The sequence below is a fragment of the Ambystoma mexicanum genome, chromosome 3p, assembly GCF_040938575.1.
Source record: "Ambystoma mexicanum isolate Mex_15411 chromosome 3p, UKY_AmexF1_1, whole genome shotgun sequence".
Taxonomy (NCBI): Eukaryota; Metazoa; Chordata; class Amphibia; order Caudata; family Ambystomatidae; genus Ambystoma; species Ambystoma mexicanum.
Window position 1 is genome coordinate 1,189,130,411 of NC_090925.1, and position 23,106 is coordinate 1,189,153,516.

The window sequence follows — 23,106 nt, forward strand, 5'->3', positions numbered from 1 at the left end:
CTTCCTCCTTACCTCCAAAGCATTCACCCGGTCGTCCACACTTCTCTTCTCAAGCCTTATGTCCCTGATGACCTCCGAAGGAGGATTCCCAATCAATCCCCCACTCAGACTCGCAGACAGGACGAATATGAGGTTTCACACATCCGAGATTCTCTGCATTACCGGGGACGTTTGGAGTATTTGGTTTCATGGAAGGGGTACTCCGAGTCGGAGGACTCTTGGGAACCTGCCTTTCATGTCCATGCACCCCGCTTGGTGAGTTGTTTTCATCGGCTTCACCCTGGTAAACCTGGTTGCCTTCGCACTGGAGGGGGGCATACTGTCATCCGCCGCGTCAGATGGGGCTTACTTCCGCATTGGCGTCTGCGCCATGGTAGGATGCGGCTTTAGCTCCGCTTTCAGGTCTAGTTGTTGCTTCCAACGGCTACCCGGAAGTACATATGCCGTGTACTTCCGGCGTGCCGTTGCGTTGCAACCCCCTTAGATTGCCTTGCTTTCCTTTGGGTAAGACGCTACGTTTTTTCCTCTTCGGCCTTTTTTCTGTGCCGCTCCCTGCCTCTACTCTTTTCTCGCCCTGCTGGGTTGGCTCCCTCGCTCTTTCTCTCGTACTTTTTCCTTCGCTGCCTACCGTTTCCGAGTAGTCTCTTCTCTCTCTCTCTCTGGCCGGGATCCTGCTCCAGCATATTCCTACCTTTCCTCGCCCCTTTCTCTTTGTGGAATCTCCTGCATTGACTTCTATCATCCTCCCTCTCGGAATCTCCGCCCGCCTGGCTGTCGGAAGTTTTCTTCTCCGGACCAAACCTGCCTTCGGAACCTCCACAACATCCTCTACGAGGCTTCGATCCAGACGAAAGGGTTTTCTACGCCTTCCGGCTTTTTCCCTTTCTTAAACGCCTGTCTGCGGAAGCAGGGTCCCAGGACTGCTATGTACATCTAGCGGTCACTGTGGCTTCCCTTCGCGGCAGGTCTTTTCCGTTAAAGAAGGAGAGAGATTACCGCACCCGGAGGAACTTTGTCCCGGAGGACCTAGAGATCATCTCGTCAGGTGAGGAGAGCGAGGAGGAAAGGGGGCGAGAACGCCCCAATCGGGACATTTGTTGCCTAACAAAATAAAAAAGTTAAAAAGAGATCTTGGAATAGAAGCGGAAAAGGGGTTTGTGTGACTCAAGAATGTAGGACTAAATATATCAAGGAAGCAGCACTAACAATCTTTTTTTTACAAGAGGTTAGGACAATAACCCCAGAATTCCAAATAAAGGCCAAGTGTCCAATGTTGAATGCTTAAGATAACAACATGCAGGAGCCTTCCATAAAAGGGTAGTTCAAGTATTTTCAAAAGTGGTAATGCAATGGATTTGTCATCTATGGAGTATACAACAAAATACCATGAGAGAGCAAATACCTATAAATTAAGGTATTCATCTTTAATATTCAAATGTCTTAAGTGACATGATAGGATAGCAAGAATAAACACAGAGATGAGAAAACACAAAGCTTACTAGAATGGTACAAGGTTAAATTCCTCATTCATTCCTGATGAGTCCAGGGAGTTTAAAGTGTCAATACAATATATCACCCTTTTGGACATTTTCTGAACAAAATGACTACCTCTCTGTGGTGTGTGGATCAGTTCTAAGACTATAAATCTCAAATGGGCAATAGAATGTTTGAGCTTGTCCAAATGTCGAAATACAGGCCATGTTGTAATTTTTTGTTCGGATGTTGCATTTGTGTTCTGTGAGGTATTCTTTTACCCTCCTGATGGTCTGTCCAATGTAGAATATATAGGAGGGGCAAACAAGTCCATAAATTACATTCTTAGACTTGCATGTTGCCTAATGGGACTTTTGATGTTGCATCCTGTTTTAGGGTGCCTAATGTGGTCTCCTTTTATCACATTATTGCAGTGGCTGCAATCAAGACAGGGAAATGTGACAAATGTAGGTCTCTTCAGAAATGGCTGTTTTGTCGTCGTACTTTAAGCCTTCACTAAAGGGTCCCTGAAGTCTATCATTGCCGGCTTTGGAAAGAGTCTTAATAGCTGTGGGTCAAGCTGTATTATCTTATTTTTCTTGAGCATTTGTGAGTTCTGAAAGCTCTGTGTAGAATATTTGAGGAGATGAATTATCTTTTTTAGGTTTTGGTACCAGTAATTCATCTTTAGAGCGAGTGTTAGTTTTCTCAACTGCTGAAGCAACCACGTGGTCTAGGTAATCCCTGTTCCAGAAACGTTCACTAAGGTGCAATAATTTGCTTTGATAGGTGTCTTCATTGGAACCAATTCGGTTTATTCTCAGATACTGATTCAAAGGCAGAGGTAAAAACCTGAATAGTGTAGGATTTTGTTGACATCTGTTGGCTGTCGGAAAATAGTCATAACATGTTCATGGTCTCTTAGTGACTACTCTACATCTTAAAAAGGGATGTTAGGATTACCTACTTAGATGGTAAATGTAATCATTTGTTGGCGGAGTAAAAAAAATCCACAAATTCAAGTAATTCATAGTGAATAGCATTCCAAATGCCAAACATATTGTCTATGTAACATTTCCAGTAGGTCATCTTACTGGAACAATTTTGCTCTGTAAGGATGTTTTGGGTCTCAAAATAGTACATAAACGGCAGCCATGGCCGAAACCATAGAGGTTCCTGAGATATGCAAAAAATAAGCCTTATTAAAATGAAAAAAGTTGTTATTAGGATGATTTTCGTTAATTCTAGGGTCAAGATTTTGCTAGATGAAAAGATATCTTGCTGAAGTAAATCCATAACACGGTTTCAAGTCCTTAGCTATGCGGGATGGAGGTGTACAGACTTTGTACATCTAACAAAAAAAGTAAAGACTCGGAACTTAAATCATACACATCTCCAAATGAACTAAAAATGCAGGAGGTTTCTCTTAGGTCGGTCGACGTCTGCTGTACCAATGGCTGTAGCAGTAGGTCCAGTTATTTAGCAAGTGGATTGAAAGTTCTGTTGGTACCGGCCACTATGGGGTTGAATGGTGGGTTGGTGATGTGTTTACGGATTTTGGGTAATGCATAGAAGACCAGTATTATGGGGAATTCCTTGAACAGGAATTCTCTAATTTTTCTAGTAATCCATTCATTATCTAGGTCTGTGTCTAGTGTGGCAGTATTAATAGGTCTGATCATCTGGGTGGAATTGTGATCAAGAAGGTTTAGACAACTCTGTACATAAACATCAGTGTCCATGATCACTTTTGCTCCTCTTTTGCCAGCAAGCGTGATTGATAATGACTCGTCTTCAGCAAGATGTCTTATGAAGAGTTCTTGGTGTTTTATTAGTTTGTATTGTCTACCATAACAATATTTAATTGAATTCAAATCGTTCAACATTTATGCCTCGAAAATATCAATGGCCTAATTCTGAACAAAAGGGTTTAAAGTACTCCTAGGTTTGAATTCCAGAAAGTCAAAAATAGTAGATAGTTCTTATATTGGATGTTGAGAATCAAAGACAACTTTGAGTTTCATTTTATGTAGAAGTTTGGAAAGATTAATATGCCCCGCAAACAGTGAAGTGTTGTTAGTGGGGGCAACCGAGAAAGGTTCTACGTTATTTTGCCGCGGGATTTTTCGTCGCGGGACTTTTCATCGCTGTTTTTTACCAAACCCCCCATTTTTTTTTATCATTCCATTTCACCCACAAATATTTATTTAATTTTTAAACCCCCACCAAAAAAAAAAAAACGATGATTTTGTTTTCGATAAAAAAACGGCGATGAAAAGTCCTGTGACGATAAATCCTGCGGCAAAAGAACGGTATACCCCGAGAAATACATCTAAAAGGTCTAGTTGCTGGTCTGTAAAACCTTTGTCCTGCAAACTTGACAGGTCTTTCACTCTTTGTTCACACCTCAGTGGTTACCTATGCTTTAACCTCTTAATTGTAGCACAATACCTCACGTGGTGTGGTAAGCATATTTTCTCTATTAATGCTTTGTTGACTTTTCAGTTACCACTCCCTTTATGCCATTTTCCCTCTTCCCCTTTTTTTGCAGACCCCGTCAGAACCAGACGTGCGTTCTACATAACGTATTTTCTCTTTGTATCTGCGGCCATCTCTACCTATCTGTTCCTGTAGGATGGGTTTTCCCCAAGCATAAGTGAATTGCTTAAAATAAACATATAAGACATTTTGAGTTATCGTTGGTGTGAGCTTTTGTCAATTTGTACCATACATTTTCTAATACTTCATCTGATTTTTTTTTATTATATAGTGATCTATAGATCCATGAAGTATCTTACTGCATATGCTCCTGATGAAGGGTCTTATTCCTGAAACACGTTTAGCTAATTATTTTGTTTATTTTTCAAATGTATGTCATTGCATTTGTTTTTCACACCTTTTCTTAAATGCAAGTTCTCATTGTGAATAATTCTATGTAAAGCTTATTTTTAAACATAGTTGATTACATAAAATCTGTGTTGGCTTGCCAATCATAGGTAGTGTGAAGGGGACGGGAGTGTCCACTACCTTTGGACACTTCGCTTTCTCTATGTATTGCACAACTTCTGTGCCACAGTTGCTTGTTTCTCCCCTGCACCTCTAATTGCCTTAAATCTTCTCCACATTCTTACTACTTGTCAGTATACCTTCTGCAAATATTGGTGTATTCCATGTTTTGATTTCTGCTTTCAATTTGATGGACAGCAGAAAATGCCATGTCAGAGGCATAAAACGTACCCAGACAGGCTACAGCAGTGCAGTCCTCTCTAGCATCGGAACAACTCTTATCATGTTTTTTTGCACATTGTTGCCCAGAAAAAATGGATTCCCTGCCCCTCGACCTCCAAATCAGAGGCTCACTCACGCAAATAACCACATGCATTTATTCACCATTCATACATATGCACTTGCTCACCCACACATATTCACAGCAATCATAACTCTTTCACCCACGAATCCATAACATACGCTCTCACATTTATGGGTGCACCCAAACATACGCTCATTCGTAGACACTCAACCAATCACATATTCACATACATTTGTTTTCCTTACCTGTAGCCCCAGTTCATAATCCGCTCCACCACCATGAGGAGGACAGAATCCTGTGACGGCTCACTGTCTCCGGCAAAACCTGAACATAAACTACGAAGCAAGGAGAGCTTCTTGATTCCTGCACATGCAAGCAGGATCCGTATCGCCCCCTGGATTATGCTCCAGCAGCTCTGAATGTGTGCAGAGGTGCAGGAGCTCCCACAGTGCACATTCAGAGCTGGAGTACTCCAGCTTGAATACCTAATGTAACCGTGCAAGGCTGGGGAATCAAAATGCCCCAGGACATGCATGACCCATTGCACATGCGCGATGGGGCATGAACTTCTGGCGGCTCATCCAAAATGGATGGGTTGCCCCCCCCCCCATCACACATTATGGATGAGCAGCCCACTGCCCAAATGATTGCTATACTGCTTTCATTACAATCAGGGTTCAAGTACATTAAGCTTACAGGGTGAATTGCACAAGAAGCACCAGTTGGAATCTGTGTTAGACACACTCAATACCCTAATCCCAGAGTAGACAACTATGTAGTAGTACAGTATGCCTGTGTGCTGATACACATTTATACCATCAGAGGCTGACAGTCCCACTAGGACTATGTGGACATGCCTTGGAGTTTCAGTGGCATTAAGGAGGATTCTGATTTCTTGCTCAATGCATTGCATGTATTGTGCTGCTGGAAGATCGAGTCAATTTATAGGAAAAATATGCTACTTTCATTCTAGTGTCCACACCAATTTACTCTTATTCCACAAAAACGAAAACAATGTTCGTCTCCTGTAAATATTTAAAGTTACAATGGCCCTCATTACGACCCTGGCGGAGGTCCATGGTGCAATTTGCACCATGGACCATGGCGCAGAGCTGCCAACACCGCCATGGGGGTTGGCGGACTTACCGCCCCATTCCGAGGTTGGCGGGGCGGTAAGTCCCCAATCCCCATTTACCCTTCCCCATTCCCATTTTTGCCCCATAGGGTATAATGGGAGTGGGGAAGGCGTTAATTACGCCACCGTAAATTACGGTGGCGTAATTAACAACAAGTCCCGTAGCGCCATGGATTTTTCCGCCTGCAAAAAGCAGGCGTAAAAATCTCCATGGCGCTACGGAATGTCGTAGGCCCTCATTACGACCCTGGCGGAGGTCCATGGTGCAATTTGCACCATGGACCATGGCGCAGAGCTGCCAACACCGCCATGGGGGTTGGCGGACTTACCGCCCCATTCCGAGGTTGGCGGGGCGGTAAGTCCCCAATCCCCATTTACCCTTCCCCATTCCCATTTTTGCCCCATAGGGTATAATGGGAGTGGGGAAGGCGTTAATTACGCCACCGTAAATTACGGTGGCGTAATTAACAACAAGTCCCGTAGCGCCATGGATTTTTCCGCCTGCAAAAAGCAGGCGTAGAAATCTCCATGGCGCTACGGAATGTCGTAGTCTGGCGGAGAGGTACGCCATGCATTACGCTGGCGTAAACCCCTCTCCGCCAGGGTCCTAATGAGGGCCGTAGTCTGGCGGAGAGGTACGCCATGCATTACGCTGGCGTAAACCCCTCTCCGCCAGGGTCCTAATGAGGGCCAATGTCTGTTGGTCTACATTACAACAAAAAAACCTTCTTGAAATGCTATTTCATTATGATATCAAAAATACTGTATCGTGTCTGGTGCCAGTATTTCAAATTACTATTGGAGCTTGCAGGTGCTCTTCGACGTTGCCAACTCTCATTTCTATGAACTGTGAATGCTCTTCTTCAGTAGTTAATTTATCTACATAAAAAAATCGAAATAATAGACTTTACTGTTCAACAATGAAAGAACATGACTCTAAATGTCTGGGGTAGCTATCACTGAAACATAATATATGGTCCTTCCTCCTTAATATATTACACCATTTGAAATTGTACCTTACCCATACTCCTGTATGTGTCAATTGAAGTATGCTGATAGACACAAAGAAAATACTCTACACCCAGGGCCGGCACAAAGATTTCCATGGCCTAGGGTGGCTAAAGATCTGTTGGGCCCCTTGATTTGCATATGTAGTGACCCCACGGATAAGGACATCCCAGAATGTACCGTCTATGCTCGAGGAAACATGGGAAGGTACATTAAAAGAAGCTGCCAAACGTAGGTCGAGAGACAAATATTCTTGATGCCTAGTATATGAACAGTCACCTTTGTCATTACATATGTGGTAATGTCATAGCTGATACATTTTTAGAGGAGCAGTGTGAGCTGAATCGGTTCTAAGCACTTCACATTTTGGCAGATAAGTCATGGTGCGATAAACCAATGAGAGCACACATATTGTTTAAGCAGCAAAGCCGGGATTTGAGATCTGTCTGCAACGCAGGCACTTGAACACATATCAAGTGGTGAGGTATGTAGAAATATTGTAACATGGGGGATTTTCATCTAGGCAGGATGCAGAAGCTCTGGGATTTCTGATTTTTATTAGCAATAAAATGATTTGGGTAATCTATCTCAGAAAGGGTGGTCTCCTAAACATACCCCCTTTCATTAAACTCCTTGCCGAAAGCATGGTGAACACTTGTGCCTTGCTGAATCAGTCTTGTGATCTGCAGCTCCTGCTCTACAGTTGTACAGAGCTGGGTCAGAGGTCAGAGGTGCCATGTTTGACAACTTCAGTGTCAGCAAATTCACTGCAGTCCAGAGGTTTAAATCTGCACCTATGTTTCAGACCCATAATAACTATGATAATGTACCACCTAGTGGCAGTGTCATCTTCAAATGTAAGCCTTACCTGGGTTTAGGTCTAATGAACGGTAGTTCATATAATTATTCAAACTACAGCAGATCTGTATCATACAGCTTTCAACAGTCCAGTCAAGGTTGTGTGTATTCTAGTAGGACTGCCTGTCTCTTTTCAGGCAATAGGACAATAGGCAGGAAGGCTGCACCTTGCTTTGATTGTTTGTGAGATCAGGTAACACCTCTCTCCAGCCCATCAGGCTGCCAGCAGCAGCATCCTGGGAGCAAAACTTCAAAGTGGCAATCCAAATACAAAAGGGCCGGCCTCACACCAGAGTGGTGCAAACCATATAGCCTTTGAAGTTGTAGGCTTAGGAAGTGGGTGACATAAAACAGTCAGACAAACTAGTTCAGACCTGGAAGAGTTCCTCCATCGTGTTCTTTTATTCAACTGTTTCTTTCCTTCCTGACTCTTTCATTTCCTGCACAGAAAAAAACACTTTGGGCATAATGCAAGAAAGCAAAAGTCACTTGTTATCTTGGCAGGGATTAGAGCCCTTAAATCAGGCTTCATTTCCACAATCCTGGTTGGCCTTTTATCTTTATAATGGCGGGCTCTCCCACTGCTTCCTTGATTCCTTTGAGCCTCTTTAAGAAGAACAGAAGAATTTGTTTGGAATTGCTGGCAGAGTAGTCCTTGTATAAAGATCGCCAGATGTGAGGTGGTGGCAGGTGTTCTAAAGCATAGACAAGCACTGTTCCTTACCCATCCCGAGGACACATTGTGGGTGAACTGATGTTGGACCAAGACCTATGTCTCTGCCAGCTGCTCTGGTACACAGGACTTCACTGGAGGTGAAGGACTCCTGTAGGGGCTATCTAACTTCCTCTGGGTGGGACTGAAGAGAACAAGGACCAATCTTGTCCCTGATCCCCTGGATTTGGACTCATAACATCAGAAAAAGTAAATCAGTAGAAACGCTGCATTTTTAAGTGCAAAACCCTCATCAAACCACAGTTGGCCACGTTTAAGTGCCTTTGAACCACCAGGACCAGTGGTGTTGCTTTCGACATTTCTATAAACCTTCTTCGAACCGCTGTTGCTGCATTCATTGTACCAGCTTGACACCCCATTTTATAAGCAGATCATGTCACCTTTTTTCACTTGAACATCTAGCTTGCTGCTGCGGATAACTTTGAACTACCACTTCTTTGAACATTGCATCAGACCATCAGGATCACAACTTTGTAACCTCTGAACCTTTACTCAAACGGCTGGGAGCATCGCTTAACTTGTTAACCCAACCCAGCGGTTACCAACATCTTGATCCAACTCAACCTTTGAGCCACCCATGATGATCCCTCCAAACTGCCACTGTCGCTTTGCCTTAAATAACTTCAGTTTGACTGTTTTATGTTGCAGCCTTATACATTAGAATATTCTAATATAACTGCAAGGTTTTCTGTCAGAACGTGCGTATCTCTCTCTCTGTGGTTATAAAGAAATATCTTTGTCATATCATTATTTTTATTCTAGAATAATGATATCATTTAAAAGCCCCTGAATCCTCTTTACTGCTTGCACTTTTACTGCTGTGTATACAAGGCACACAAAAGAGGGACTTTCGGTGAGCTTGTCCTCGTTCTATCTTTGGTTTACATTTCCCCTACTAGTGTTACATTCATTATCAGCTTTGCTGTCACCCTACATACATGTTTGCCATCACCTCTGTACAGCTTGACAGCAAGAAAAACGATTTTGACAGTGTCTTCCACAAAAGCGCCAATTTTTCTAAAACACATTTTGACAGTGTCAACTAGGAAACTAGGAGATTTGTGTCCTCATCCGTGGCCAGCCATTCTAGCTAGACTTTTTTTTAAAGACACAATCTACCCAATAGATCACCATGGCCAACCTTTCCCACAGCATACTTAGGACAACCCAAGCATATCTCAAGCCACTCTTACACCCATGCAATGCATTCTTATTTCCAAGACATTATTCTTTTTTCTTCAATCTTTTTACACACCTTATACAACTCCCATCTTTCCTTACTACACTCCCTCCCTTATCTTTTATTTTATCTCACTCTGTTTTCTGGTAATTTTCTACAAAAAGAGCAAAGCCTGTGATACCTGGGACAGGGACACAATATGACATTACTGCGACAAGGTATACACAATTTGAGACCACTATGGCGGTAAACATCTGCAGTACAAAAATCCATCAAATTAACTAATTAATTCAAGTAAACAGGTAGGTAATATCTCGCAGATGTGTACATTTTCATGTATGTTGCACACCTGAAAATCCAAACAAATATGTAAAAAGTGATTCCAAGCAGCAAACATTTATGGACTTTGATGCGATTGACAAGGGAAGAGGTCATAAAGAGTGTAGAAAAAGAGAGCTGATCATTGTTTGAAGAAGATTCCACCAGTTTGTTTCTCTCTATATCTCTCTGTTCTCCTATCTCCTCCACTAACTTTAGCACAACATACTTATACAGATGTCAGAAGGCAAAGACCATTTCTTTCAATGACAGTGATTGGACTCATTGAATCAGGCTTGCTTTAGACAATCACCTGTGGGATTTTCCCCATAAAAGAGGTGGGCTCTCACCTCTTCTTTCATTCTTTTTGAACAAAAACTTAAGGAAGAATTCATTGAACCTCTGTTGGTAGAGTTGACTTTCAAAAGCTCTCCACCAGTGAGGTGGATATTGAGTGTCAAAGGCAGAGACAAGCTCTGCTCCTTAACTATTCCCAGAAACACAATGTGGGCTCTCTGCCAACCACACTTGTATCGAGGACCATGCAGTGCAAAGGATCCCTTCAGGTTTGTGCCAGCCTCCCCATTGTTGGGAGCCTGAGAACAAAGACTAATCGTATCCTTGAGTCCCTGGAGTGGAACTCTCAGCAATCTGAGAGTCAAAACAGTCAGGATTCTTGTGTTTCCACTGTTGAACTCCTGCGAACTGTGATTTGAGCCAGTTCGACCCTGTCAAACCAACAAACCCGTCCAGAGGTGCCTTTGGCACTCAAATTATATTTAAGCCACTGGGCTGCACTCCCGAACCACTTTGCCATTGTATCATTGCCTCGACCTGAACTTGAAGCTCCTTGCTGTCCCCTCCACTTTGAACTACTTTTTGAACCACCAGCATATTTGCTGCCGATCTTCTTCGACTGTCGAATCAACCCTGGTGCCTCATTGAATGCTGTATCGGATTGCCCGACTCAAACTGTGCATCCAGTCCCCAGCATATTTGTCTTTGAACCTACTGCCAAACTGACTCTATTAGCCCTCATGATCTGTACTTCCTTGAATGCCACTTTATACTATATTTCAAACTGCCAACATATTCGAACCGATCCCAGTGGTCTCATTGAACCACGACGCTCGAGTGCCGTATTGGACTGCCCTACTAGATCTTCACACCCATTCACCAGCATTTTTGCTGTCAAACGACTGTTGAATTGATCCTGGTGGCCCTCCCTATACACACTTCACCGAACTGTAGTGAACTTCAGCTAGACCCAAGCTCGACACCTGCTCCCCATCTGAAACAACACGACTGCTGCATTTAAACAGCAGAGACAGTACAAAGAATCCTGGCTTGACGTTGTAGAATTGCCAAGAACAGCAAAAGGTATTATTGACTGATAACTGTTCTTATGGTTTGGTATTTGGACCCAAGAGACTGTTTAAGGTATCTTTAATTATTTTTGCAAAAAGGACATATGGTTTAAAAATCATTTTGGTTTTTGATTGCTTTTCACCCGTTTCATCACCTAGAGTACTGCATAATTCTATCTTTGCACATTGTATGTTCTTTACATTGGGGTGGGTTTTGTGTAGTCTTTTTCAATTTACTTATCATTGAAGTTATGGGGCCTCATTACGAGTTTGCTGGTATAGTAACAACGGTTCCGGTAAGCTTACCGGTTCCGTTGTTACCGTACTGGAAAACTCGAGTTCTGCTTGCGGGTGCCTTTGTAGCTACCAGGTCTGACCTGGTGGCCGTACGGGCACCCGCGAGCCGTACATGATGGTAGCATTGGTACCGTTATTAACAGTACTGGTGCTACCACCCTCCCCATTCCCATTGAGCACTATCGGGCTCAATGGGAATGGGGAAGAATTTTTTCCGGCGCACAGGAAAGGGCAATTACCGGGCCCTTTTCCACAGGCATGGCTACCACCAGCCTCGTAATGAGGCCTTGTGTTTAATTAAAGTATATATATACATATTTAAAGATCCTTGATTGGATATGCCCTTTATTTTGGACTGTTATACTCGGCTATTTGGGTTGCTGCTGGTTCACATTCACATTCTTCTTGAAAGTATAGCATTCCGTCAGCCTTTGTAGCTACCAGGTCTGACCTGGTGGCCGTACGGGCACCCGCGAGCCGTACATGATGGTAGCATTGGTACCGTTATTAACAGTACTGGTGCTACCACCGTCCCCATTCCCATTGAGCACTATCGGGCTCAATGGGAATGGGGAAGAATTTTTTCCGGCGCACAGGAAAGGGCAATTACCGGGCCCTTTTCCACAGGCATGGCTACCACCAGCCTCGTAATGAGGCCTTGTGTTTAATTAAAGTATATATATACATATTTAAAGATCCTTGATTGGATATGCCCTTTATTTTGGACTGTTATACTCGGCTATTTGGGTTGCTGCTGGTTCACATTCACATTCTTCTTGAAAGTATAGCATTCCGTCAGCCCACGTTACCACAAAAGGCGAAGGAGGTATATTGGCTAATTATGCCTGTTTTATCTTTAAGATTACGATCACTCCTACATTTTTGTTTTGGGTTTTGGATTGGATTCTTCTTCAGTACACATCAACACGTTTTGTAAAGTTTTGGATGAACACCTTCTGATTAAACAGGAATCCAAGGAGATGGGTGCAAACATATCTGCCATTCATAAGGTTTCGTTAATTCAAACCGTTAGAGGGACACTTATGACCCAGCATGCTCACATTTCACTGCTGTTGTGGATGCATGAAAGCAATGCAGATACCATTCAAACATAACAGGTTATTTTGTCCTCAGTCTCGGAGGGAGGCAGATCCATAAGAATATAAGGCAATATCCGTGCTCCACTCTTGCAGGACACAGCCTTAGACTGTTGGACTTGGTGCTCAGTTGTACACAGGGGTTCCCTAGTAGAACACCCCTGAGTTACAGCAGGCTAGGCCGTCCTTGAAAGGTTGCCACCAACCAGTGTAGCCCATACAGCCCACTATGCACAGAGATACACACATGACAATGCAGGCATATAAAAGCAATAAGGCGTAAATGTTTCATATTTAGCGATCATCGATTAATCAAGCCTGACCCAGTAAAGCAGGTTCTCCCACATTAAAAAAAAAAATGATAGGTTAAAAGGGCACATTTTGCAGCACATAAATCAAGAACATTGACATTGTAAGCAATATGATTCTAAAGCATTTAACGAAAAAATGCCAATTCTTTAGATGACAAACTGCACAACAGTGCACACGAGTATTTTGCAGCAGCAAATAACGAATGTGCCCACTGGAAAATTGTTCTAACGTTTTCCAATGTATTGAATCATAGGTGTGCTACATCACTGAAGCAAGGGTTAATACAGGGTCTCACCGACCCACTGGAAAAATCACAATTGCAAATCATATAAGAAAGAGGAATTACACTTGTTTTAAATATTGGGCTATATGACTAAACAATGCACACGAATAGGTCGGTTCTGTGCAAGCTAGTTGTGCACACACAATCGGAACTGCTAGAACATATACAGTCACAATTTACTGCAACAGTGCGGCCACCACTACCCACATTATTTCTGATTCTTGGTAAAATACGATGGGTGGTGCTTAAATACAGTATGGTAACACCCACATTTGAAGCAGACCAACTCAATATGCAACGTTTTTAGTTCTAAATTTAGAATGCTGGTTTTTACATTGCCAAACTTCAGTTACTCACATGTCCTTTATGTCAGAGTTCTTCCTTTCCAGATTTACCAAAATAAGCTTGTATATAAGAAGGGCAGAACTGGGAAAATGTAGTTGGTTGCTAACTAAGTCAAAAACTCAGAACATTGGCTGTACACAAATCCCAATTCCTAGGTTATAACGACTGCACCATAGGAGCATCAAATGTGATTGGCCAGTTAATATACCAAGTGGCCCCAATTTGCAGACAAGAGGTACCATTAAATTGGGCAATTTCAGATAATATTACGGCACTGAGAAGCCAGAGAACTATGTATCTAGCACTGTATACAAAAACCCGACTACTGGTATGAATTACATAACACTCGTAGTGTACACGGATGTAGAAAAAAGTTTGTCAATTTGTAATGTATTGTTTAAAGTGTACACCTAGTTCGAGAGCAGCGGAGTGCTGTACAAGGCTCTGGTAGTCACTGTATGGGGTGGCACCTTTAAACAGTAATGCAGTGCTGTGAGTTGCGTTCTGTGCGTCCATTGTGATTACTTCATCGAGATGTGCGCTTGAAAAAGCCATGTTTTGAGAGATTTGCGAACTTGGAAGATCGTGGGGGCATTCTGAGCCAATACTGGGATCGAGTTCTAGGGGGCAGATGCTTGACAAGAGACAAGAGAATGAAGAATCAGTGAAGTGTGAATGGTAAAGCAAGAAAGGTAAGCGCCAAATCAAGGTTAGTGCATGAGATCACCTTTGAGAACTTACTGGCGGTACCACAAACAGATAGTGTGAGAATCTTTGGCCTACATATCTTGGAGGTTTGCCCGAGCATGCACTATGGACCATCAGCCAACTAACACTACTTGATCTCAGGTTTATAATACACCAAAACTATCTGTGAATCACGGCGTGCTCTTTAACAGAATAGATACATCCCTACCTCCAGGGGTGTTGCTAGGGGGGGGCTAAGGGGGCTATAGCCCCTAATCTTTTGGTTGCAGCCCCAGATAGAATCTCAGGAGCTTCAGCCAAAAGACTAGCTAGCCCCCAGTCCCAACAGTTCTGACATCAGCTTAGCCCCGGGTCTTTTCTAGACCTAGCAACTCCCCTGCCTACCTCTCCTGTCTAAAGCAGCTAGTCCACATATGCCGGTGTGAGGAACTGCCATCTGGCAAGAGTGCAAAAGCACTGACTTTTTTATTTCTATTAATAAAATGATGTGGCATCTCATGTTCTATCTCTGAAATGTTAATCTGCTAATCAAATGCATACTGTGTATCTGTCTCCTGCTGCATAAGTATCATACTTTGCAGTGCCCGCCCTATCAGTGGCACAGAGCAGGCTCAGAGGCTACAGTTGCCCATTTGACAGTGACAGTGACAGCCAAGGCTCTTCAGCATAGGGACTGCATGTAAGGTATATCCCGGTTTCCAAAATTATGATGATCATAGGTAGCCCAAGATGGTGGCAGGATAAACTCTAACATAAAGCTTTGCCTGAGTGAAGGCATGGTATGGTATTCTTTATTTGTAAAGCGCCTATACACAAAGCAAGTGTTTCAAAGCCCTCAAGGAGGGGGGAACAAGGGGAAAAAGACAACAGTCATTCAGAGTCTTTGAATTTCTCAACGCTACAAGTCTGCACGGATAGAGTGGGTGCATGTAACAAGTGCATATAATGCAATTAACGGTGTAGATAACAGCAAATAGGTCTGATACAGATTCTGCAGTTTTTCCAAGTGCATTGAGGCACCACCATGCAAGGGAGGTAGACAAGGGAAACATTGATAGACGATTATCAAAGCATGGTGCATTCAGATTGTGCAAGTCTGCAGACAGGTGCAGGAGAGGGGAGGGGGGACAAGTGCAGCGAGTGGGGGGTTTGGAGGAGGGGATCAAGTGCGCCCAGTCTGTCAAAAACTGGGGTAAATGCTGAGAGATGCCATTCTCATGGGTCATTGACTAAGTGCAGTAATAATGAGGCAAGTGCAAGTGTGGGAGAACTGGCGAGGGTGCCAGGGACCTGTGAGACTCTGAGGTTCACTGGGCAGTCAGTCAGCAGTCCGAGTGGAAAAGGAGGGAGAGAGGGATAGAGCAGGGATAATGGTTTGCAGGGTAGAGGGAAGGAAGAGGAGAAGAGGAATGTTTTAAGGAGTTTCCAGAATTTAAGGTGGTCAGGCTCAAGACAGAATGCGGCAGGGAGGCTATTCCAGAGGGAGGCCCCTGCAGAGGATAAAGATCTCCCTCCAAATCTCTGCTTGGAGAACCGGCTCACTCACAGAAGGTTGGAGGTAGATGAGCGGAGGGCTCGGGAAGGACAGTATTTAGGTAGGCAACGTTGCAGATAGGTAGGTCGTAGGCCCCAGAAAGCCATGTAGACAATGCACAGGGTCTTGAACTTGACCCTTCCAGTCACAGGGAGCCAGTGGAGGGATTTCAGCGCCAGAGAGGTGCGGTTCCTGGGCTTGAGGCTTAGGATAAGGCTTGTGGTTCTGTTGTGGATGAGTTTCAGAGGGCGCAGAACAGAGGCAGGGAGATTGAGAAAGAGGTTGTTGCAGTAGTCCAGCCTTGAGGGAACCAGGGCTCTGGAGACAGTGAGCCATCAGGGGAAGGTGAGAAAAGGAAGGGTACCTCAGAGGAGGTATAACTGGTAGTTGGACTTTTCAGAGATGTCCAAAATGTGAGTGGAGAAGGAGAGAGTGGATTCGAAAATGACCCCAATGTTTTTAGACTCGCAGGGGAGTGCAGGGGCAGGGGCCAGGGAGGCTGGCCAGAGTGAGAGTGGGAACGCGGGAGCAGGAGTCCAATGCGGACATTTTCAGTTCTACTGGCATTGAGGCAGAGGTCGTTTGCAGCACACCATGACTGAATTGCGGACAAGCAGTCATGTATGAGCCAGGTAGAGGAGGTGGCTGAGGGCAGCCTGAAGGAGAGTTGCGTGTCATCCGCATAACACTGGAAGTTAAAGATGAAAGTGGCAATCGCGTGTGCAAGGGCAGCCATGTAGACATTGAAGAACCAGGGGGATAGGTTAGAACCCTGGTGAACGCCACAGGTTGAAAGAGTGATAGTAGAAAGAAAGGACCCAAGTTCCACGTGGGATGGGCGGTCGGAAAGGAAGGAGGTTAACCATGCCAGAGTCTGACCTGTGATTACTAGTGGTTTACCTTATCAAAGGCTGATCAAGAAGAATGAGGACAAAGGGAGTGTAAGTGTCGAGGTCTTCACGGGTGTTCATAAGAGCAGTTTACATGCCTCTAGATGCTCTAAAGCCAGACAGATGGTTTTGGAAGCAACCAGCAGTTTCAGTGTGGAGGGTGAGCTGAGAGATAGCCATCTTCTCCAGGAGTTTGCCCAGGAAAGGGGTGATAGAGATAGGGCGGTAGATTATCAGAATGGAGGGGTCGGCAGAGGGGTTCTTAAGTAGAGGGTCCACAGTGGAGTGCTTAAGAGACGTTGGGAAAACTCCAGTGGCAAGAGAGAGCTTGCAGAGATCAGCCAAGGCTGGAGCGAGAGAGTCAATGTTGTCCTCAATGGTTTTGGAGGGGCAGAGGTCCACCTGTTTGGCTGAAGCCTTGATAGCCAGACTTGACTGGTGACCTCATGAGGTGTAATGGGACTAAGAGAAGACAGCAGAAGTGGTAGAGGGGCCAAGGAAGGCTCCAGAGGTGTTGGTGAATGAGGTGGTGTGGAGGAGAGAGGGGAAAAGATGTCTTGGGTTTTTGAGATGAAGTGTGCAGCCAGGGCTGAGGAAAGGTCCTGGATGAGTGTGACAGAAGAGGAGGCTGCTGCAGGATTGGCCAGTTCCTTACAGACTTTGAAAAGTGTGGCTGTGTTGTTTAATGCTGTGGAGATGCAGGCTTGAATAAAGACTCTTTTCTTGGTGTGGATGCAGAGTCGATATTGCCTTTGAAGAGTCGGCAGGCCAGTTTGCCAAAGGGTCTGCCCAACGAATTCCATTTCCGTTCAGCTGCCCAACACTTCACTTTTAAGGGCAGCCAGATTAGAGTTGTACAAAGAGTTGCACTTTTTGGAAGGCTTCAGTCGGACCCTCATGACAGGGGCAAGAGTATCAATGGTGTTAGACATAGAGAGATTGAAGTTAGAGAGGGCGGTGTCAGGGTGGGAGACAGCCGCAGGAATAGGAGGCAGTGAGTAGGAGGAGCCAAATGCAGTTGCAGTCACTTTTTTCATGGGTCTGGTGACTTCTAGACTGAGTGGCCACGCCAGGTGTGCCGATGCAAGAGGAGAGGAGTTTCAAGTGTGATGAGAGAAGAGAGTGGTCCATCAGGAGAGAGAAGTAGTGGGAGGGATAGAGAGAGGGAGGTTGGTAGAGATGAAAGCATCAAAAGTGTGGTCCGCTGTGTGCGTGGAGCCAGAGGGTAAGATAGAGCAGGAGAGAGTATCACATAGGTTGAGAAGGGGTCCTGAGGAGTCAGGAGAGTCCAGATGGATGTTGAGATCACCTAGCAGGAGGAGTTGAGAGGAGGAGGAAAGGCGAGAGGAGGCCAGGTCAGCCCATTACGATAGGAAGAGAGTGGATTGTCCTGGAGGCCGATAGAAGGTGGCCATAAGGAGAGAAGATTTAGTTGAGAATGAGAGCCTGCAGACTAGGCCCTCCAAGGAGGAATAGGCCTGAGTAGGGATGATGGACACAGGTATCCATTCTGGGAAGATCAGGGCCACTCCCCATCCTGTCCCCTTGGTCCTGGAAACAGAGAGGATCTTGTATCTTTCAGGGAGGAGTGTGTCAAAGTTCATGACAGAGCTGTCCTTGAACCATGTCTCTGTGATGATGAGCACATCAAGATCCATGAGTTCAAGGTGGGTGCAGATGTCAGACGAGTGTTTGACAGCAGAGCGAGAGTTAAGCGTGCCAATATGGAGCAGCTTGACAACTTTGAACGTCTTCCACGGGGGCCAGGGGACGGTGATCCCCCCTGAGAGTGACAGAAGAGCCAGAGGGATAGTGGAGGGTGGCAGAGGACTGACAAGGGAACCAGGAGAGTGAGGAAAGACGAGGGAGCCTGTGTAGAGGAGGAGGAGGGCACAGTAGGCAATGGAGCCTGTGAGGAGGAGCAGGAAGGCACAGCAGACAAGGAAGCCTGTGCGGAGGAGGAGAAAGGCTCAGTAGGCAAGGGAGTCTGTCTTGGGGAAGAGGTAAGGTTTGAGAGGTGAGGTAGGAGCCTGTCAAAGAGGAGAAGGTTGGGTTGATGTCCCTGAACGATGATGGTTCCATTCCGATAGACATTAATGATGACCCGAAAGTGGAGAAGAGGTTGAGGACCTCCCAGCGCGTGCCACTGTTAATGGGAGAAGAGGCGCTAGGAGAGAAAAAGGCCACCATGTGGAGAGTCCACAAGTCGGGTGAGGGCATGACAAAGAGGATGTCTGTGAGAGTCTCTCTGGCGGAAGCCGTGACATAGGTGTGTACAATAGGAAGGTCTGGTTGGAGTTCAGTATGTCCTTCTTAAGTTTCATCTGGCCAGATACTTACCAGGCTGTTGTACAGAGGCACAAATGGGTGGAGGGACAGGCGATGGGGGCAGTGGGTGGGGGAAACACATAGGACAAGGTAGGATATGTAGGACGTTAATACAGGATGTACTCACAGCTATTACTATTTTTAAAGGTATAAAAGTAACAGTTGTGCACCCAGCCGTGTTCGATTTTAGCTAAAGCAGAATGAAACACAATGCAGCATGTGCACACAGCCAAGTTAGATATCAGACACAGCAGATTGAAACACAGTGCAGCATGGTGCAAGGGTAATGGAATTCGAATTAAGCAACACACTCCAAACACGTTTTTTACATGCAGAAACACTGAATGCAGATGGTGCGAGTGAAACAGAAGCACCCAAATTCGAATTAAGCAACAAACCCCAAAAACGTTTTTAAATGCAGCAACACTGAATGCAGATGGTGCAAGGGAAAAAAAGCACCCAAATTCGAATTAAGCAGCACACCCCAAAAGTGTTTTTAAATGCAGCAACACTGAACGCAGATGGTGCAAGGGAAACAGAAGCACCCGAATTTGAATTAAGCAACACACCTAAAAAAACGTTTTTAGATTCAGCAACACTGACTGCAGATGGAGCACAGGGAAACAGAAGCACCCAAATTTGAACTGAGAAACACACCCCAAACACGTTTTTAGATGCAGCAACACTGAACGCAGATGGAGCACAAGGAAACAGAAGCACTGATACACATGTATGAAAGAAGTAGATGTAGTAAAAAGGAATGAGGTTAGTTAAAATAATGGATTGTGAGTACAGCAGTGTCAATGCCTCAGGAGAGTTAGTAATGGTGGAACAGCCAAACTCACAGTCATTACTGCAGGGATCGTGGGAGGCTTTTGATCCAGAAACAGAGGACCAATCTATAAATTAGTCTGGTGGATGGAACAAAGTTAGAACAGAGTTTTCTATGGCACTCCAGGCCATTCATGGCCCGGCCAGCCACAGGTAGGCTCCTTAGAATGTGATCCTTTGAACCAGGGACGGGCTATTCGCCTTCCGACACCTCGTTGGCTTGAAATGGAGATGGGAAGCCAATCATGATGCATGGCACTACTTATAATAATTACATACACATTCAATTTAAAATCAGACATGGTTTAGTTCCCGTGAGCCATCTCAGCTGTGTACGTCATTGCATATTCTGGCCATATAGTTTGCGCCCGCCAAATTATATGATATGGAGCTGAATCACCATGTCTCTTCTTTGCTCTCTTTGTGAGAATAGGCAATGCCCTCCACCAGTGACAGCAGCCCAACAGGTAGATTTACTGGGCCCAGGCATCAAAGGAACACACCCATTCAAATATAGTAGCCACATACTAAGGTAGTGCATTTCTAAAGGCCTTCTATCCTAGTGCGAGGGGAAAGGGTGGGTTAGAGTAGACAGGAGGGCTTTTTACATTGGAGGAATACTTCCACCATCTTGTTTCTCTCTGCATCTCTCTGTTCTTCTTGTCCCCTCCACTTCTTCTAGAGCAAATCACTTTGGGACTTTTGGTGTGATGCCAGGAGGGAAACATGCACTTCTTTCAAGAACAGGGATCAGGCCACTAAGGTAGGCTTGCTTTATTCCAATCACCTGTGGATCTTTACATTTAATAAAATGGTCTGCCACCAATACTTTGTTTCACTCTGGAACAACACCTCAGGAGGATTCATTGGACCTCAGTTGTGAGCGTTGCACTTTACAAAGTGCACAACCACTGAGCTGAAGAAGGAGCAGTCTAAGGCAGATGAGAGCTCCCACACCCAGGACAGATTGAGGATGGCTCTTGATGTGGACCAAGAACTGCCAATCAGCACCAGAATCTCCTAAAGCTTGCAGAACAGATCCTGAATGGAACCATCCTGCTTTAGAGACCCCGGAGTGGGTCTCACAGCATCTGAAGAACTAGATCTGCTAAAGCTTCTAATTCTGCTGCACCAAACTGCTTTATCACTCAACAAACCAGAGGGATCCTGTTGGTGCTGCTTTTGGCACTCCTTTTACCATTTGAACTATACCGCCTGCATCTCAAAAAAGCTTGATGATGAATCAAGCCCTTCTGAGCCTGTCACCTGCTAGCCTCGAATCAATCTCTCATCACCATTGGGGGGTCAATTGCTGACTCAAATCAGGGGTTACGCCACGACTCAACCTGACTTGCAATTGAACTGCTGCATTGTCAAACTGCACATTGGAGCAACAGGTTCTCTGACTTGAATCACCTCTGTCCGTCTACTTAAACCAGTTCAGCATCACTCAACAACCCTTCCTGATGGTTACAACCTGAATCGACCTGGCTCGACTTCAAACAGATACTACTGATTGCCCCCAACTGATTCACCAAATTTCACATCCTAACCACACAGGGATACTATATTCGAACCTGCCTGACGCCTGCTTACTGAGTCGATACTGTAAGGAAAAGTGAGGCTCTGAATTTTAGTCAGGTCAGAATTTCATCAAAATGAAAACTGATCCCATTTGACAAGAGGTGTGAGACTCTGGGCTGAATCTGGTGTGAGTCAGTATTGTGAGTGTGGAGAATCATACAAGATAAAAGGGGGGGTTTGAATTTGGCATTACATAAAAGCTGATTGCACCACACCATGATTCACTATGGACTGATTTGCAATGAAGCATAAGACTAACAAGTATTAGTATCCGGCGAGGGCGCAATCAGAATGAAAGAGCCATTCTGATTGCCCCTCGCTGAGTCATTACCAGGCCGGGAATCCCTCTGTCGGGATTCCACGGCCTTTGTCCCCAGCAGGGGGCGTGACAGTCCCTCAGCCAATGAGGATGCTCGAAGCGGGGCCATTCCCGTTCCGAGCCTCCCCATGGCTGAGAGTCTACCTTCGCCCCCCCTCCGGGGATAGAGGTAAGGATTTTTTTTCCCTCCCCTTTCCTCCCTCCTCCCTGCCCTCCCCACTCCACTAACCTTCCACACGCAGGAGGCTTCCATCGTCCCCTGCCGGGGACCCGGGTACGTTTTTCTTTTCTTTTTTTTTCCCTTCCACTCCCTTCCGCCCTCCCAATCACAGTTACCTTCTTTTTTTGGGGAGCGGACGCGCTGTAAACGCTTCTGTTTCCAACGCTTCCGCTCCCGATGGCTGCCAAGGAAAGGGAAAACGGACTCCGTTTTCCCTTTCCCAGCGGCCATTTTCTTTGCTTTTTTTTTTAAATGCTGCAGTGTTTCGGGACAAAAGAAAAGGTTTTAGTGCCCTGGTCACGCAGTTTTTGGGGGCCCGGGAACTAATAGCTATATGCCTCTCACGGCGGGGGCATTACTGACTCTGGTAATGCCCCAGGGCCTTCATTAATGCCCCCACAGCTCGGGGCATATTGCTTTATTAACCCCTAACCTCTACCCTACTAAATCTATAATACCCTGCTAATATTTGCAATCAGTCAATAGCTCTTTGGTGCAAAATGTTAGTGCAGACTATGGTACAAGCCGGCTCATTTTATTAATAGTACCAGCACAGCCTGTGCAATGTGCTTGGAAAAAATGAATAAAAATGAATAATTAAACGTATTCTGCAGTGAATACATGACAAGATATGAGCTATGTAATGTGAAATCCGCCTTGCTCAAAGTAGTTCTGTTGTCCAGTTTCTGCCACAGGAACCAGAGTAGGGAAATGTAAATCTTTTGACATACTTTCTGGAATCTTTTGGTTGCATTGACAAAGGGAGGTGGTTTTGACTGGCACGTGGCATCATTGTTAGAGGCAGGTGTTTTTTCTTACACTTTCTTTAGACAAACGTACATTTCATGGGTAAGTCACAGGGAGGATTTCAAAAAGGCAGTCTATCAGTGGGAGGGGTCGCTCTCTCTCTGGGTCGGTCGGAGTGTGCTGCTTTGGCTGACGGCGGGCAGGCTGGCTGTCTCGGAGGAGTGTGTGA